The 11,813-nt window shown below is 34.4% G+C and overlaps 1 pseudogene; it reads right to left on the bottom strand.

The window, feature by feature from the left end:
• Window positions 1-1,060: 1,060 nt before the first annotated feature.
• LOC107003847 lies at window positions 1,061-10,634 on the bottom strand (annotated as a pseudogene).
• Window positions 10,635-11,813: the final 1,179 nt, after the last annotated feature.

The following is an 11,813-nucleotide window of genomic DNA, read 5'->3' as shown; positions in this document are numbered from 1 at the left end:
TGCACGAGGCATCTTTAACACTTAAAGTTTCTCCTAATTTATTAAACCGTATAGAGTAGCCAGCAGAAATTCAAGAACGTTTTTGCGTGTATTTTACAATGTGCAGTACTTGCACCAGCTTCCCAACATTTGAGCGTCATTACTCGTAGTATCCTTGATTTTGCGCTTGATCTCTACTATGTAATTCTATCACATAAAATACCTTCAAATTTGGTGTTATCGCAAGAGTTATTCTCTGCTAACATCTAAATTGAAGATCCTGATATTTTGCATTCTCATCTTTCAACCAGCATGGCGCAAACTTTGTGATTCCAACAAATATATTTCTACATGAAGTGGCATTCAAGCTTTTGAAGGCTCTAAAGTACGGAGCATGATGTAGAAGCGTAGAAAAAACATTGGTAAAATACATCCCAGTGTCCTGAATTCAGCTCTGACATTTTGGACCTTTGTTTTGATAAAAGGGGGCTAGATCATCAGTAGGGACATTTCTGATCGCCAGAAACTCCATATCCCTCTAGGAATAACTAGAACTAATAATCAGTCAACCCCATTGTCCTGGCATATCTCTTGGTTGTCGTTTTTAACTTGTTTGTGTGTATAATGTACTCTTCTGAGTGACATAATCAGTCTAATTCTATCGTTTTTTCCTGAGATTGTGGTGAAAGAAAGGCTCATTGCTTCATGTTGCATAGTGCATTTTGTCTTCTTTTGTCTTATGGAAGAAAAGCTCTTCAATCTTGGATTTTCCTTTTTGCTTACAGAAGAAATACTGTAAATCCTATTTTTTTCCATGATAATACACATCTTGTTACTACACAGCTTAACATGGAACTTTAAAAGATTGACTTATTTTATACAACACCGTAAGAACACAATTCTCAATTTTCATAACATTATCTTAACACAAGTTACCAACAAAAGAAGATTCTGGTGGTTAAACCAACCAAAAATATCTAATATATGGTTCGCAACAAAATAAATTGTTTGGATTTACATCATATTATACTATCCAAAATAACCACCTAATGTCAAAAAATTATCAACCACACAATGACTTCTAAACTAGATCATCATCAGTATCCACGAGTTGTCTGCCCTTCATTGCCATTTGCTTCACTCTTTTCTTCCTTACTTCAGCTTGTAACTAACCAGTCCTGACCGCTTTCTTTACCTGCCAAGTAGTCTTCTTTGGTGAATATGGTAGATCCAAAGGGGTCGACATTCCTCTTGCATCTCTTTAAAAACAATCTTCCTGCTTCTTATTCCTTCAAATATTCGAGACCTCTTTTTCATCCTTGTTTCTCTCTCAAAAATTACCATTGGTCGCAATGTTGGATCATCTTCATTCCCGATCTCAGGACCATATACAGTAGACTATTGTGTCTGAAAATGTTAGGGTGAAGCTTCTGTCGCATACTCTAAAGTGGCACTACATGTAGAGTTTTTTCTTGCTCGACTCCTCGACTTTTGACTGCTTGCTTTCTTATTTATTTTGTGTGAACTCTCACCTTCTTCATGGTCCTTCAACCCAAAAAAATTGTTGTGATTGACAAAAACGAACACCTTTAACTAAAAGAAAAAACTAAGAGAGATTACCTAATAACATCCCTTAGCATTGTGATTGAAATCAGCACACTTGTTGCATCTCATTAGAGTTCCTTTTCTTGACAGCTTCCATGCTCCCTTTCTCAAACTTGCCTCATTATTCTCTCTATTTCTTTTCATCTTGGGTCCGCCAACAAGTTTTACCATTTCTGGAGGTTCCATTGCTTGATCAGGGTCGACTTTCCGGAATTCAGAACCCCTAACTGGTTGCAATTTGTGCTTGTACGCTAACAAATAAGCCTCTTTTCTGTACCAGTAATGAACCTCTTCCAATGGTTCCGTTTTTTTATGCTAAAGTTCCTTGTTGGCATGGTGACATGGTATTCCACCTAAGTCCCATAATCTACAAGTGCATTTCTTCAACTCCAAATTCACTGTATGTGTGTCCGTGTCTTTATCTTTCACTTCATAACCATAATCTCTATTGAACTCAACTGTACAATTGGTAGCCATTAATCTATAGTCATTGTACAATTTCATAGCCGTTGGACTGATATCATTTTTCCATTTTCTGTCCATTTTTTCATTTTTCACCAACATATTCATCGCCTTCACTCTTATTTCCTCCAAAATTTTGATGATTGGTATATGTCTCTCGTCAAGTATCCAACTGTTAAAAGACTCGGTGAAGTTATTGTCTACCATCAGATTCTTACATTGAGTATCAAAATATGCCCTACACCATTTAATTACAGGAAAATGAAGAATATCACTAGCTGAATCATCATCCACCTTTCCTAACACCTTCAAAGTGTCTTTGAATTCTTCTTCATAGGTACTCCATGCACACCACCACATCAATTTTTTCTCTTCACCACTCCGCCGTTTCTTGCACTAGTTAGATTCTATATGCCTCATACCAAACCTGTGGTGTGCTTCTGGAAGAACATCAGCTACAACATCCAAAAGGCCCTAAAAATCGAAAAGAAACAAATGACAGTAAGAAAAAAGATAAAGACATATCAGACATAAATATCACAGTTTCACCAATTTTAAGCTCTAACGAAATCCCCAACAACTGACTAAACCATGTCCATTTTCCTTTGTTTTCCTTTTCCACCACCGCCCAAGCTATTGGGTAGAAATGATTCATTGAGTCTTGCCCAACAGCTACTAATAGTTTTCCCTTACATTTTCCTTTGAGAAACGTTCCATTTAAACCAATTATAGGTCTCAAAATTTTCTATCCATCCTTGAAGCAAATGTACATTCTCAAAAACCTTCTTATAACTTATTCAAGTGCATCTTTAGAGATATTAATTACCACATCAGATCCTGGATTGATTGTCTAAGTTCTTGACCGTAAGCTTCAATCCTATTGTAGTCATCTTTGAAACTTCCTCCCTACTTATCAGGAGCCCTTGTTTTGGCTCTTTTTTTCCCCAAGAATTCCTCTCATATCTTTGATAGGGTATATTGGATCATTTTAAACTTCATCCTTAAATTAAACAGTCAAGGTATGATAAGTTGACAATGGATTAACAAAAGAATCACCACAAGTATGCTTAGGCTTCAATTTTTTAACCTTAAATATTGCTGATTTTCCATCCTTAGATATGAGAAGAGTAAAGAGACAACCATCATAACACTCATACCTAATTCTTTTTGTATTATTTTTTTTTTTGTTTCAACTTCTTTTTGTTAGCCATAGCATAAAAACTGACAACCTGCCTAGCTTCTTGTATAGTCTTAAAGGTCATACCGATTTCTAATTACTTAAACTTTTCAAGTCCATCACTCACAACTCTCTCTTTTTTATGTTCATAACATTGAAGCACTTTAGCATTATATTCAACAATTTCACAATTGTCGCCCATTTCATAAAGAATATCATCCTCCACATCACTATAATCACATTCAGTAGCAGCTTCAACATCCACAAAATATGATTCGGTATGATATATGATATTTGTGGCAAAAACTCTCAATTCATGAGCATCTATAGCATAAAAAATTATCACCTTGAAATCCTTGAAAATAAATATTGAAGATCCTTCATTCCATCATTATCTTCAATAACATAATAAGTACTAGATGGACCAGTGACCAACAATTTTTGAACTTCCCTAAATCCAAATTTGGAAGTAAAAGCTTCACACAAATCATCATAAAAAACTAAGCTAGTATCATAATAAAGGTGTGCTGAAATATTATATTGTATTCCAGCTTTGAAAGAATTACCCAATTGCCCCCGTAGTTGAAAACAATATCCTCTTCTTTAATCATCCTTTAAAATGACACATGCAACAAGCATATAACTTAGAAATAATAGGGACCACCTTAGCATTTAACACCAACCAACTGAAAAACAAATTTTAAAATCCTAAAGAGACAATAACTATTTGGGGACCAACAAAGATTCCATCTTTGCATTCATAGAGATAAACTCATGTATTAAAGTAAGAAAATAAACCTTCCATAGACAGAATGTTAAGGGGAAAATGCACATAAGTAAACGCAGTTACACTTTTCTTACATTTTACCATACATTTTAACACGAAAGATCCTTAAACTTACATAAGACTTTGAACGATATCGAAATTGATGGACGCCAGTTTAGAGCTCACTGAACCCTAACAAGATTTTGAATTTTTTCTTGTTGAAGTGGAGAGTGGAGACCATGGAATGAAATGGGTTAGGTTTATTTAAGTGGGGGGGGGGGGGGTTTCTTGTTTTCAATTGGATCGGGTCGGTAAAAATTAATTAGGTGGGGTATCTTAAGAGCCACGTGGAATTTTTTCAGATTAAAGCATAAAGAAATGAATTTTTAATTTATTAAACATTCGTCTATTAAGTAAAAGGGCATATATGAGCTATTTCTATAACGGCAGGGGCATATATGGGCCATTTTTTCAACGGAGGGTATATTAGCTCCAAATCATAAAGTTCAGGGGTAAATCAAACCCTTTTCTCCTCTTAATATTCTAATAGATATGTTCGTCTAAAGTTGACTAAAGTAGAATCTTAACATCAAAACTTAACCAATAAAAAAACTTCCATAACACTTTATCAAGAGCTCATCAAGAACTAAAATTCTTAAATTTTAAGAATGAAACTACATTGAATAAATCATTATATGTGTATGGGTGGATGAACACAACACTATGGATGCTCACATACCGTGTAGAGATCAACCGTGATTCTTGAACATTCTTGACGAATCTTGAACTTTCTTTCCTTTTCTCCTCTTTTCTCTTCTCTTCAAACCCTAGCTTAGAATTCACTTCTCTAAGCTGACTAAAGAATGACTTTACCCCAATTAAAGTCCGAAAAATTAGTTAATTAAGTTGGGTAAGTAAAAGACCAAACTACCCTTCTAAAATCCGGTTTCCAGAATTTTCTTATTTCAACAGCCAAACTTCCAAAGGTCATAATTCACTCATACGATATTGGAATCACACAAACTTAGCGGCGTCGGATATATCATTTCGAGTGCTTCCCAATCATATCTAAAATGCACCTAAATCATCCTCATCTATATGTTATGGCCGTTTGAAGTTGATCAAAAACTCATTTTTTGGTAACTGAAGCAAATTTCCAGATTTCCATTCATTCCAAAAATTCACTATTTCCAATGCTTAGCTTCTTTCCGGTTATTTCAAATTGTGAGATATTATAATTTTGTTTATTTTATATTTGAAGAAGTAATGTCTTATATCAATACTGAAGATTATATTTACACTTTAATTTGAATCGAGTAGAAAATTATTTAATGTTGATTGGTTGGCGGGAGGATATGTCAACATAGGCTCGACAAATCATAAACTGATTCTGTAAATATTTTTGTCATCTATTTTTTATGATTAAGGTCATGGGCTCACAAAGAGGACGTGTTTATTTATTTTTTTATTGTAATATAATATGAAATTCTTGAAAATTTAAATTTGATAAAGTTTTCCCGTCGACAAGTCTTTTGAGATTATATTTCTTGTTACAACTTATGAAGAAATTGAGATTTTATTTTCTAGCCCTTTACAAATTTATTTTTGATATTTATTTTACAAGAAATTTTCATTTTTATATATGAAAAATCTAAGCAAGTCATTTTATTTAATTTATAAATAATTATAAAGTATTATTATCGCATTGATTTATGGAATGCCTTCAATATTTTTTAGCTCTACACAACATATTGGCCCCACCAACTTATGTATTATGCTGTGTTTTGTTGTTGTTGATACATGGATTTGGGATAATTAGCATGGGGTTAATTTATTGTTAAGGTTTCAATTAATTCCTTCTTCCAATCTTCCATTGATTCTCGAAAGATATTAATTGGAGTGAGTAATTAATTCGATATTTTCAATTTAGATTTGATGTCTGTAATTTGTTTGAAATGAGAATATGGGTTGGATATATTTTCCCTATTTCTGCATAAGAAGAGAGAATAGTGTAAGGCTTTGAGTTGTTTAGTTATGCACATAGATGAGAGCAACACGAGTTTCCATGAATTGAAGCTATGAGATCAAAAGAAGATTACTTTCATTGAAGATTACCGAACGTATTCATTAGTGTTAAGTACTATAGAGCAACTAAATTACCCCTATATGACAACGATTTTTAATCCCCACAGCCTTAATTACTTGCAGGGGCAGCTCTATGCTTTGGCCATTTAAGGCCTTTGCCTTAAGCCCCTAAATTTTGGGGGCCCCAAATTTTTGTTAAGATCAAATTATGTGTTAAAATTTTTATAAAAAAATTAATTATTTATGATATGAAATATAATATTTAATAAAATAAATTATTTTATCCACTTTAACATCTTTTGTACTTTTTAAAAAAAATAAGAATTAATAGTGAAAAGTGTTGGAAAAGGTGAATTACAAATTCTTTTTTATTTCTTTTTAACTTTTAGTTGCAAGCATTACTAGAGTATAAGCATATTAAAATGAGGTCTACCAAGTCATCAACTTCTTCTGTCAAATTCATGGTTCTTACTCTTGTATTTATTTAATATTTATCAACTTTTACTTATAAAACTATGTTAACAATACATATAATAATTGCCTCACTTAAAGGATGTTTTTCAATGTTGAATTGATAAAATCTTACCTAAAACCAGTAATTGATAATATTAAATACTGAGAATTTCCATATAAATAGTGTAAAAAAATAAATTTTAAATAAATACGCAAATAAAGTATATTTTATATTAGGCCGCAAATTGAAATTTCGCTTCAGGCCCCCAATTACGTTGAGCCGCCCCTGATTACTTGTTACTAATCCCTAGTTTGATTGTGACCATTGATAACAAAACCCTTTTTGTAAATTTATTTGAATAATTCACACATTGTTCTCATTGCTACAAATGAATTGATTTAGATTCTGGATAGAATTGTCTGCACACTGTTAGATTTGACCCCGGCTCTAAGTTGGGAATACTTTATTGACTAAGAATTCTCATATTTTGAATTAGTTTTATAAAGTTGTTTGAGTGTTATAACAATGTCTTATTGGGAGAGGACTGATGTTAGGGTCACACCCACCTCCTCTAATGATATTAAGAGGATTCAATCACAATACATGATAGATGATGCGGTGAGGCAAAATTTGCCACTGCCAGACATTACCCTTGTGTTAGACCCTACTAGCCTTGAGGCTAAGGCTATAACATGATCCTTTAATGGAGCCATTAGGTACCACTCAACCTTTCTCTTTACATTCAACCTCTACATCTGGTGCACCTGCCTCGGTATGCTGACCTCCATTGACCCAGACAATGATCTACTAGAAACCTTACATATTCGGTTGATGTGAGAGCATCTCGTGTATAGAGTGAGCTGCCCAAGTTTATTGAGAGGGCCATTGAGAATGTATTGCTGCTAGTAAGAGGCCAGATGGTGCAATTTCAGAACACTGTAGCATCATAGAGAGAGACATAAGAAAATCTCACCGCTAGGATGTAGGGGAGGGAGAAGTGTGAGGGTCAATCCAGTGAGTTAACTAAGTTGAGGGGAGAGATTTCTGTGTTTCGGGCTGAAGTAGATTAGCAACATTCCACTTATATTTTCATTATATGGGGAGAAGTCCCCTTACATAATGTGCCTCAGATTTTCCCTTCTTTCGAGGTTAGTGTTGATGCACCTAGAGATATGGCTGATAAACCTAACAATAGAGTTGATGAGGTTGTTGATGAGGAAGAGAAGGAAACTTATGAGGATGATTTTTTTTCGAGTGGATGAGCGATAGACCGTTGAGATGGTGACAGAGCTTCATGCTATAGAGGAGTCGATAGTGCATGTGACATTAAAGAAATGTCGTTTTGGGATTTCAGTAGTTAGAGCTAGTGGAGTTTCTTCAGACTTCACCATTCTTCCTAAAGATGTGGTAGGCAATGATGCCTAAGGTGATGCGAGTATGCTGCCTCGTGCTTCTATTTAGCCCCTCCAACACTCTAGATAGAGCAATTCACATGCATAGCATGTCAAGGGATCTTTATATGTCACTCTCCTCCCGTAATTATATATTTATCGCATTGAGGACACTTTTATTTTATTTCTGTGGGGTGAGGGAACTGTGCCTATATTCCTCTTTATAAATACATTTTGTTATTTTCAACTTTATTTTGACACATTTGTATTATTTTATTTTTGGGTTTAGGGTTTAGGGTTTAGGGTTATGATAGTTTATGGATTGATTCGTTTTTTCTCTCTCCACTTTTTACCCCATGCGTTTTGTAGTTGTTGAAATGCTTATTTTTCTTTGATGACGTTAGAGGATCTTTTGTGGCAAATATCGACGTCTTTGATAGTGGTTATGATGAAAAATATGTTTTGTGTGAATGTTTTAAGAAGATCGGTGTGGCTTTGATTTTGAATGATCTTTTTGATTGTTGTTTTGACTAGCTGCATATAAATATGAGCCTTGCAATGAACATCGCACACAACCTTTTTATTTTGTATAGTTGTGCTAAATAATTGTTTATGAACCGCCATGTGTGGTTAGGTACTACTTGAAAGCATGCTTGTTGAATCCTAGAATTTTCCTTGTTAGTCTAATTTGTTAGATGTGGTGATGAATGAAAGAAATGATCTTGGGCACAAATTTTTAGAGGAAACCCAAATGTTTATACCTTTTGTGACTACCATGTGAGGGTCTCCAAACATCTTGGTACCATTTAAGTCTAAACCATTTGTTGTTAACCATTCTTGAAACCTAATGAGATAACTTGTCCCTAACTCCACAACCGTAGGACTTTTTTCTAAGAATTGGTTTACTTGAATAGAGACCAAAATCCCCAGTTGGGGGTGTGGAAAAAAGAAGGAAAGAAATTCAAGTGGAAAGAGAAGAAAAGTGAGACTCAACTTTAAAGTTTGTTAGAAAAAGAATGACAACCTCCTTATATATATAAAATAAAAAAAAAAGATAATGAGCAAAAGTTTTAAAATTTATTTAAAAAAGGGAAGTGTAATGAAATAAAAGGAGTGTCAAATAAATTGAATGAAAAAATTGAGTTTTGTTTCTCCAAGTAAAACGAATGGAAAGCACTTGAATAGAGGTGAAGATGAGTACAAAAATGCTTTGAAAGGTGAAGTCACTAAGACAAATTGACCATAACCTTAACCCTCAACCTCATTACAAGCCTAAAAAGACCTTTGAGATTTTGCATGAACTAGGTTGATTGATGATTGAAAATATGGGCAAACATGTAGGATGAAACTTGTATGTATTTCCTTATGGAGAGTGAGATTTGTATCAATTCCTAACGACTTTATTGATTTGGTTTGTGATAGAATGGAATTTTTGTTGATTTGAGGAAACTTGAATTCATTAATTCAACCATGGTTTTGCATTAGAAAGGAAGCATTTGTACGCTTGAATGTGGATTGATACCGCTTAGTCATCATTTGAAGATTTTTTATCATGATTGAGTGTTGCATATGCTCGAGAGTAGTGTTGAGAGGTCACTTGAATGTTAGATATCATTGAGACATGCTATTAACACCATTGTTGACCTAATTGTGTTCTTGATTTACTTGAGGACAAACAAAATTTTAATTTAGGGGTGTTGATCAATGGTAGATTAATACTCATTTTAGTTCAACAATTAGTATTCTCAATGCTTAATTATGCCCTATTCTGATGAGATTTCTTGTTTTTCAGCTACGAAGGCTAAAGGACAAGACAAGAATGAATATATGAAAAAGTGTCCCCTATAAATCACTAAAAATAATTTGAAGCGGTTTAGAACTACACAGTGATAATTGAGTAAAAGGATGCCGATTGGCTTAATTAGATAAAGAGGAATTGCAATGGAAGAATTTGTTTCGATCATGAAATGGTAGTGATAATTTATGTAAAATAAACCTATGAACTCTACAGTGAGGATAACAGAGATGTTGCTGCCAAGTAGTGAGAAGAATGGATGATGCAGTCACCTGAGCTTGAGGATGTGAGACACGACACTTATATAGTCCGCTGTTGGTCTGGACGTGCACCAGCAGTTTCCGCATTTTAAAATTTTTAACAAAAAATTCAAAAGGAAAAAAGTCATCAGACCTTAGAAGGAAAAAAGTCTTGACAAAATTTAGAAACAAATAGAAGTTTGCATTTGATAGAAGGGGCACAAAAAGTGTAGGTTAGCTTGAAAACATTGTTTGATGCATATTATTGAGTACAACCAGTGTGAGAGATGGGAATTTTGTTACCATTACCCATGGATACATCATTGTTACCATGGTATGGTTTTAAATTGTCTGACTTTGTTGTGATGTGATGGGTGGCTCCTGAATCAATTATCCAAGGGTCGGTTGCAGTAGTTAAACCAACTGCATAATTGGCTTTGGCTTCAAAGTGATTGGAGACTTCGAGTGGCATATATTGGCGGTGTGGCCAATCCAATTACATAGTTTGCATTGAGTAACATTGTTTTGATTTGAATCCGACTGCCATTGTGGTGGAGTATTTGGACGTGAATTGGACTGCCATTGTTGAGAATTGTTTGTTTGGCTGCCATTGTTGCGATTATTGGTATAGGATTTGGTGGTATTAGCAACTGCAACAGTGATAGGACTAGACAGTTTCATAGCAACCTCATGACGAAGGAAAAGTTTATAGTGCAGTAGTTTTTCAAAAATTCCTCATAGGAGATAGCCGTATCATGTGCACGCATGGTAGTAGAGATCTCACGAAACTCAAAACCTAGACCACTGAGTATTTTGACGATTAGTTAAGGATTCGACACAACAGAAGCAATAGTCGCTAACTCATCCGAAAAAGACCAAATACTATGAAGATAATCAGTAATGGAGCGAGATTCTTTAGGGAAACAGGCAAGGTGATCATGCAAACTAAATACCCAAGTTTGAGATTTGTTCTCATAAGTGGTATGTAAAGAATCCCAAGCTAATTTAGCGGAGTCAGCGGCAACAACAGTAGGAGCAATGGTGGGTTTGATAGAATCCAAAAGGGCATCCTGGATGAGTTTGTCTTAATGGAACCAAGTTAAAAAGGTTGGATTAGGAAATGTGTTTGTGCCTAGGGTAAACGTGCGAATGGGTCCAGAGTGGTCCCACCGAGATAGACAAAGAGGTTGTCGACATACATAAGCATGGAGAACTGGACTTTCTAGGTGGCAAAGTTCTCACCACAACTTAGTTTTAGGGCTAATTGTGATGCAGGATTTAAATGAATGATACTGTTTGTACCCATCGTGTTATCAGTATTGACAACTCTAGATTGTTGCCATTGTGATTGGTCATGTTGCTGATCTGCGTGAGGAGAAGGAAGGAAATTTTTTTTAGATCGTTCTTGTTAGAGCATGATGAGCCCTGATGCCATGTAACTACTCAATAGGTTCTGGAAAATGATAGTTTATTAATGAAGGCCGAAAGGTATTAAATAGAGTTACAAAGAACTTATACAGCTCCTAAACTAACTGAACTATATAAATAATATATGTTGATATAGTTAATGCAGATTCCTAAGTAAGCATGGACTATGAAACATTAATATCGACTTAATTATTAACTATAGTTTTAACTGACTTCTGATACTCCAATAACTTTAAAGTAATTTAGAAAATTTTGTGAAGTAATCCTCTCACTTACTCTAAAGTACTACAATGAGTAGATCCACATTCTTAATTTCCTAGTTAAGCTCTTATCCTTAGACATATCCTCGTGGAATTTGATCCCTACTCTTAGTTGGGTATTTTATTAACAACAACTGCTTATTCTTTCACTTATATTGAGGATAATTTGAGT

The sequence above is a fragment of the Solanum pennellii genome, chromosome 11 (genome assembly GCF_001406875.1).
Source record: "Solanum pennellii chromosome 11, SPENNV200".
Taxonomy (NCBI): domain Eukaryota; kingdom Viridiplantae; phylum Streptophyta; class Magnoliopsida; order Solanales; family Solanaceae; genus Solanum; species Solanum pennellii.
The sequence above is the reverse complement of the archived record's forward strand: the minus strand, read 5'-3'. Positions and strand labels throughout refer to the sequence as shown.